Genomic DNA, 7,597 nt, shown 5'->3' with positions numbered 1-7,597 from the left:
GGCCGTGCGATGTGGCCGGGCACCATCTTGCATAAACCACGAGGTGTTCGCAGTGTCGTCTAAGGCAGTTTGTACCACCACAAACTCACGAAGAATGTCCAGATAGCGTGATGCAGTAATCGTTTCGGATCTGAAAAATGGGCCAATGATTCCTTTGGAAGAAATGGCGGCCCAGACCAGTACTTTTTGAGGATGCAGGAACGATGGGACTGCAACATGGGGCTTTTCGGTTCCCCATATGCGCCAGTTCTGTTTATTGACGAAGCCGTCCAGGTAAAAATAAGCTTCGTCAGTAAACCAAATGCTGCCCACATGCATATCGCCGTCATCAATCCTGTGCACTATATCGTTAGCTAATGTCTCTCGTGCAGCAATGGTAGCGGCGCTGAGGGGTTGCCGCGTTTGAATTTTGTATGGATAGAGGTGTAAACTCTGGCGCATGAGACGATACGTGGACGTTGGCAATCCAAATGGTGCAATGAATGTTGATTTCCTACGAAATGTTCTACCGATGTTACTACAAGATGTTTCACTGCGTGACAGAATGGTGATGTACATCCAACATGACGGATGTCCGGCAAATAGCTCGCGTGCGGTTGAAGCGTTATTGAATAGCATATTTCATGACAGGTGGATTGGTCGTCGAAGCACCATACCATGGCCCGCACGTTCACCGGATCTGACGTCCCCGGATTTCTTTCTGTGGGAAAAGCTGAAGGAGATTTGCTATCGTGATCTACCGACAACGCCCGACAACATGCGTCAGCGCATTGTCAATGCATACGCAAACATTACGGAAGGCGAACTACTCGCCGTTGAGAGGAATGTCGTTACACGTATTGCCAAATGCATTGAGGTTGACGGACATCATTTTGAGCATTTATTACATTAATGTGGTATTTACAGGTAATCACGCTGTAACAGCATGCGTTCTCAGAAATGATAAGTTCACAGGCCGGCCGTAGTGGCCAAGCGGTTAAAGGCGCTACAGTCTGGAACCGCGCGACCGCTACGGTCGCAGGTTCGAATCCTGCCTCGGGCATGGATGTTTGTGATGTCCTTAGGTTAGTTAGGTTTAAGTAGTTCTAAGTTCTAGGGGACTGATGACCCTAGAAGTTAAGTCCCATAGTGCTCAGAGCCATTTGAACCATGTTTTTTTGATAAGTTCACAAAGGTACATGTATCACATTGTAACAATCGAAATAAAATGTTCAAACGTACCTACGTTCTGCATTTTAATTTTAAAAAACCTACCTGTTACCAACTGTTCGTCTAACATTGTGAGCCATATGTTTGTGACTATTACAGCGCCATCTATCACAAAGCGAAAAAAGTGGTCCAACTAAACCATTCATATTTCTTTACGTACTAGACGAATATGTAATAAAAATGGGGGTTCCTATTTTTAAAAAAAAAAAAAAAAAAAAAAAAAAAACGCTGTTGATATCCGTTTGACCTATGGCAGCGCCATCTAGCGGGCCAACCATAGCGCCATCTGGTTTCCCCCTTCAAGCTAGGCAAATTTCGTTCTTTGTAGTTTTTTCGTTTGACGCTTATTTCGTGAGATATTTGGCCCGGTCACGATCAATGGACCACCCCGTATAATATGAACTCTATAGGTCGGTAAAGTTTTGACACTTCATATATATATATACTTTGACAAATATAACCAAGTAATGTATGCATAATATACCATTAACAGGAAATCATTTGCTTTATATTTTTTCTTGATACTTTGCTCATTCATCATCATCTTCGACAGACAATTGCCACTCATACCCAGACATCCTAGAAACCCCTTCATAATTGACGTCGGAAGTGTGTCTCCTCCTATTGCGTTATGCAAGTATCTATTCAGCATGGCTGACAACAACAATGCTAGCTTTCCGTTCCTATGAAACATGAGCGTTTTAACTACCTCTTAAAAGCATTTCTCTTTGACAAATCCTGTGTATTGCCTCCCTTACTAGACTCTGAGTATGCTCTGTCAACCAATAGTATAAGATCCTTAAAACTATTTACGTATGTGCATTTGCACATAAATCAAGCAAACTTTTGCAGCGCCCGCTCTATTTTCGTGCTTTAAGACAACATTTCTGTTCGTCACGTTGGTTACAACGTTGCTACCGTACCTCCAAACAAAGCTTTTGCTGAGCACAGAGAACTTGACATTTTTGTCATTCGTTTCCTGGGAGTCGCCCATGCCATCATTCGCTTCATAGCATTCTGATGATTTGCTTCCTGGCTTCTACACAGGGCTGACTTTGCATTGCGAATATGTAAGTGTCGCTTTTTCTAATAGCATGAGATGTTAGTTTCGTATTTGACAGTCCATACATTGAACATCTTGTATTTGTCTGGTTGCTTGTGCTTCTTAGATGCGGAGGTTATTGGGTTAGTTCTCTTGTTTATATAAAAATGGAAGTGGTTTGTTCTTCTTTCAGCATTCCTAATGATGTTAATCAAATGATGATGATGATGTTTGGTTTGTGGGGCGCTCAACTGCTCGGTCATCAGCGCCCGTACAAAGTCCCAATTTTTACACAGCCCAATTTTTCACGCAATCCAATCGAGCCACTGTCACGAATGATGATAATGGTGATGATGATGAAACGATGAGGACAACGCAAACACCCAGTCCCCAGGCAGAGAAAATCCCCAACCTGGCCAGGAATCGAACCCGGAACCCCGTGATCCAGAGGCAACAACGCTAGCCACTAGACCTCGAGCTGCTGAAAATTTCAGTCAAAGTCCCACTTGATAAGCTTCAGTTTTTCATGTTAATTTTCTATGTTTTTGTTTCCCAAGAACAACGTTGGAGTACCGATAAGATTCTAAGAACTGTGACTGACGCCCGAACAACAGGGAACTGATATGCATTGAGACAAGAAAATAGTGCATTGATAATGGATAGGCATTAGCCGAAATCTGGATTTGCCAAATAAAACCTGCAAGAAAGGACGACTGATTGTTGTGCTCTATAAAAGTTTAGTAATTTATGAAATCGATTTCTCTTCATGAACCCTGCTTCCTAGAACTGCTCACATGATTAGGCGACTCCTGTTTAACAAATGTAATCGGGAATATACAAAGGTGTTGTTTCAGTGTGATGGGTTTCCATTGTGCCGAGTGGCCAAATTATTAATGGAATGTTGCACAACATGCAAAGTTGTTTACTGCGGTGACGAGTGGTAATGCTCACAGACTGTTTCAGAGCTAAAACCAATATTAATACAGATTGGTTTCGCAATTTACATTTAAATTGTAAAAAATGACTGCATGATACTAACTCACGTCAATGCATCGTCCATTCGATAGTTGTTTCTCGAATGTGATAATAAGAAGGGATAACCTTCGTCGCATGATTTAAGAGTTAAACACTGTTCGAGGCGGAGAATTTTTGTTCAAAAGCTTTTAGACATTTACGAAATGGATCTGTCAGTTTGGTACAGCACGAGCGACGGAGTGTGTTTGTCGCAAGTAGAAATATGGATGCGTACGATGTAAGCTGACAACAGTCTACTGCTTTATGTATCGGTAATTTTCTGATCCCATTTTCTCTACAGGGCCGGCCGGCGTGGCCGAGCGGTTCTAGACGCTTCAGTCTGGAACCGCGCGACCGCTACGGTCGCAGGTTCGAATCCTGCCTCGGGCATGGACGTGTGTGATGTCCTTAGGTTAGTTAGGTTTAAGCAGTTCTAAGTTCCACAAGGCCGGCCGGTGTGGCCGAGAGGTTCTAGGGGACTGATGACCTCAGATGTTAAGTCCCATAGTGCTCAGAGCCATTTGAAACATTTTTTTTTCTGCACAAGGGATGAGGCAGCTAAGACAAGCCACCCTAGATATATCAGGAACAAATAAACATAACGTAGTGCCATTTTCGCTACGGTGTAGCTGACAATATGGCAGATTTTCTAACCCATGCCAGAAATTTTTAACTCTTGTTAACGACAAATTAAGACACCGACTTTTTTTTGTTTTAGAAAAATTGAAGTATTTACTTATTTTCTGTGTCATTGATAGGGTCATCGAAGAGGACTTCTACATAACTTCTGTTGAACTTCATCAAATAGTAACAAGACAACAGTGCCGCAAAATGCAGTTCCATGTTTGGGAGAACAGGTTCCACAAACGTCTGCATCACTGTACGAAAGGTAAAGAAAACATGTGCAAAACTTACGGACGAAAGTGACTTTCACGTGATGCGTCACTGTTAATCCACATAGCTCGATGAAACTTGGACCATGCATAGTTAAGAGCTGCTACAGAAAGAACTGAATGACAAACAATGAGACGGACAGAAATGACAATTTAATTCAAAGAAAATTCCCGTGGACATTAGTTCTACAAAAGGAGAAATATGGTTCTTAATGGAGTATGTGATAAGAATGGACGGTAGTGAATAGTCTGCAATATGCTTCTATGCTGGGAACAAGGGAAGGAGTTCGTGTGGTAGGGCGTTTCATTTCTTCAGCAGCGCGATGGTCTGAGGTGCGATTTCGTATGACAGCAGGAGCATTCTCGTGGTTATCCCACGCACCCTGACTGCAAATTTGTACGTCTGTCTGGTGATTCGACCTGTTGTGCTGCCATTCGTGAACAGCATTTCAGGGGGTGTCGTCTAACAGGTTAACGCTAGCCCACATACTGTTGTAACCTAACACGCTCTGCGGAGTGTCGACTTGTTGCCTTGCCCTGCTCGATCACTAGATCTGTATCCGAGCAAGCACATATGAGACATCATCGGACAATAACTCCATCGTCATCCACAGCCAGCATTAACCATCCCTGCACTGACCAACCAAGTGCAACAGTCATGGGACTCCATCCCACAAACTGATATCCGGCACCTGTACAACACAATGCACGCACGTTTGCATGCTTGCATTCAGCGTTCTGGTGGTAATACCGGTAAGTAATGTACCAGCATTTCTAATTTGCAATGGCGTATCTCGTGCTTGCATTAACCTGTAATCTTGCAATGTTAATCACTCACATATGCTGCTGCTGCTGCTGCTGCTGTTGTTGTTGTTGTGGTGGTCTTCAGTCCTGAGACTGGTTTGGTGCAGCTCTCCATGATACTCTATCCTGTGCAAGCTTCTTCATCTCCCAGTACCTACTGCAGCCTACATCCTTCTGAATCTGCTTAGTGTATTCATCTCTTGGTCTCCCTCTACGATTTTTACCCTCCACGCTGCCCTCCAGTGTTAAATTGGTGATCCCTCGATGTCTCAGAACATGTCCTACCAACCGATCCCTTCTTCTAGTCAAGTTGTGCCACAAGCTCCTCTTCTCCCCAGTTCTATTCAATACCTCCTCATTAGTTATGTGATCTACCCATCTAGTCTTCAGCATTCTTCTGTAGCACTACATTTCGAAAGCTTCTATTCTCTTCTTGTCCAAACTATTTATCGTCCACCTTTCACTTCCATACATGGCTACACTCCATACAAATACTTTCAGAAACGACTTCCTGACATTTAAATCTATACTCGATCTTAACAAATTTTTCTTCTTCAGGAACGCTTTCCTTCCCATTGCCAGTCTACATTTTATATCCTCTCTACTTCGACCATCATCAGTTATTTTGCTCCCCAAATAGCAAAACTCCTTTACTACTTTAAGTGTCTCATTTCCTAATCTAATTCCCTCAGAATCACCTGACTTAATTCGACTACATTCCATTATCCTCGTTTTGCTTTTGTTGATGTTCATCTTATATCCTCTTTTCAAGACACTGTCCATTACACTCAACTGCTCTTCCAAGTCATTTGCTGTCTCTGACGGAATTGCAATGTCATCGGCGAACCTCAAAGTTTTTATTTCTTCTCCCTGGATTTTAATACCTATTCCAAATTTTTCTTTTGTTTCCTTTACTGCTTGCTCAATATACAGATTGAATAACATCGGGGAGAGGCTACAACCCTGTCGCACTCCCTTCGCAACCACTGCTTCCCTTTCATACCCCTCGACTCTTATAACTGCCATCTGCTTTCTGTACAAATTGTAAATAGCCTTTTGCTCCCTGTATTTTACCCCTGCCACCTGCAGAATTTGAAAGAGAATATTCCAATCGACATTGTCAAAAGCTTTCTCTAAGTCTACAAATGCTAGAAACGTAGGTTTGTCTTTCCTTAATCTTTCTTCTAGGATAAGTCGTAGGGTCAGTATTCCCTCACGTGTTTCAACATTTCTACGGAATCCAAATTGATCTTCCCCGAGGTTGGCTTCTATCAGTTTTTCCATTCGTCTGTAAAGAATTCGCATTAGTATTTTGCAGCTGTGACTTATTAAACTGATAGTTCGGTATTTTTCACATCTGTCAACACCTACTCTCTTTGGGATTGGATTTATTATATTCTTCTTGAAGTCTGAGGGTATTTCGCCTTCTCATACATCTTGCTCACCAGATAGTAGAGTTTTGTCAGGACTGGGTCTCCCAAGGCTGTCAGTAGTTGTAATGGAATGTTGTCTACTCCGGGGGCCTTGTTTCGACTCAGGTCTTTCAGTGCTACCTAAACGAATGTATTCCCGAAATTTCATTACTCTACATTAATTATTTTTGGATGCTACGATTTTTTCCGTCAGTGTGTTTGAATGGTTCTTCTTAACAGTCTCTCGCTGTATATCAGTGTAACACGGGGGAAACTGTTACAGGTTTTATACCAGTAATTTCTGTTCTAAACTTTTCAGATGATGATACGGAAGGGAATGACGGCGAATCTGCAGTTGTTATGTAAGTCCAACGACCGCTCAGAAGCGCCACGTGGATACGAACCTGCAAGGTCAGTCGAGGGAAGGGTAATGTCGCTGCACGGGCACGTGCCTGTAAGTAACGCCGGCGGCTGTGCGCGCGCAGCTGGACCGTTAACGCTAACTCACTTATTTGGGACCGCCGCCAGCTGTGTAACTAGCCCAGGGACTCAGCGTCTTGCTGTGGCTGAAGCACCGGGCCCCACTGCTGGATCGCTGCACCTAATTTGCACGCAGGCCTCAAGGAAATCACTATCCGGACATGCCGCGGCAGGCCCAACAGTACTGCCCGTCCACCATGTCATCCTCAGCCGACAGGCGTCACTGGCTGCAGATACGGAGGAGCATGTGGTGGTCAGCATACCCGTCTCCCGGGCATTGTCAGTTTTTGTGACCGGAGCCACTACTTCTTAATAAAGTAGCTCCTCAGTTGGTCTCACTAGGGATGAGTGCATCCCACGTGCTAATAGCTCTCTGCAGACCTGGACGGTCACCCATCCAAGAGAAGGTGAACTCCCACTACAAGATGCGTCATTTGATGTATCAGTGAAAGCCTATCCCCTTACGAAGTTCGTCATATGACAGAACAATGAAATCATGAAACTTCCTGGCAGATTAAAACTGTGTGCCTGACCGAGACTCGAACCCGGGACCTTTGCTTTTCGCGGGCTAGTGCTCTACCAACTGAGCTACCCAAGCTCGACTCACGCCCCGTCCTCACAGCTTTACTTCTGCCAGTATCTCGTCTCCTACCTTCCAAACTTTGGAATTTGGAAGGTAGGAGACGAGATACTGGCAGAAGTAAAGCTGTGAGGACGGGGCGTGAGTCGAGCTTGGGTAGCTC

Source organism: Schistocerca serialis, chromosome 9 (genome assembly GCF_023864345.2).
Source record: "Schistocerca serialis cubense isolate TAMUIC-IGC-003099 chromosome 9, iqSchSeri2.2, whole genome shotgun sequence".
Taxonomy (NCBI): domain Eukaryota; kingdom Metazoa; phylum Arthropoda; class Insecta; order Orthoptera; family Acrididae; genus Schistocerca; species Schistocerca serialis.
This window is presented reverse-complemented; position numbering follows the sequence as displayed.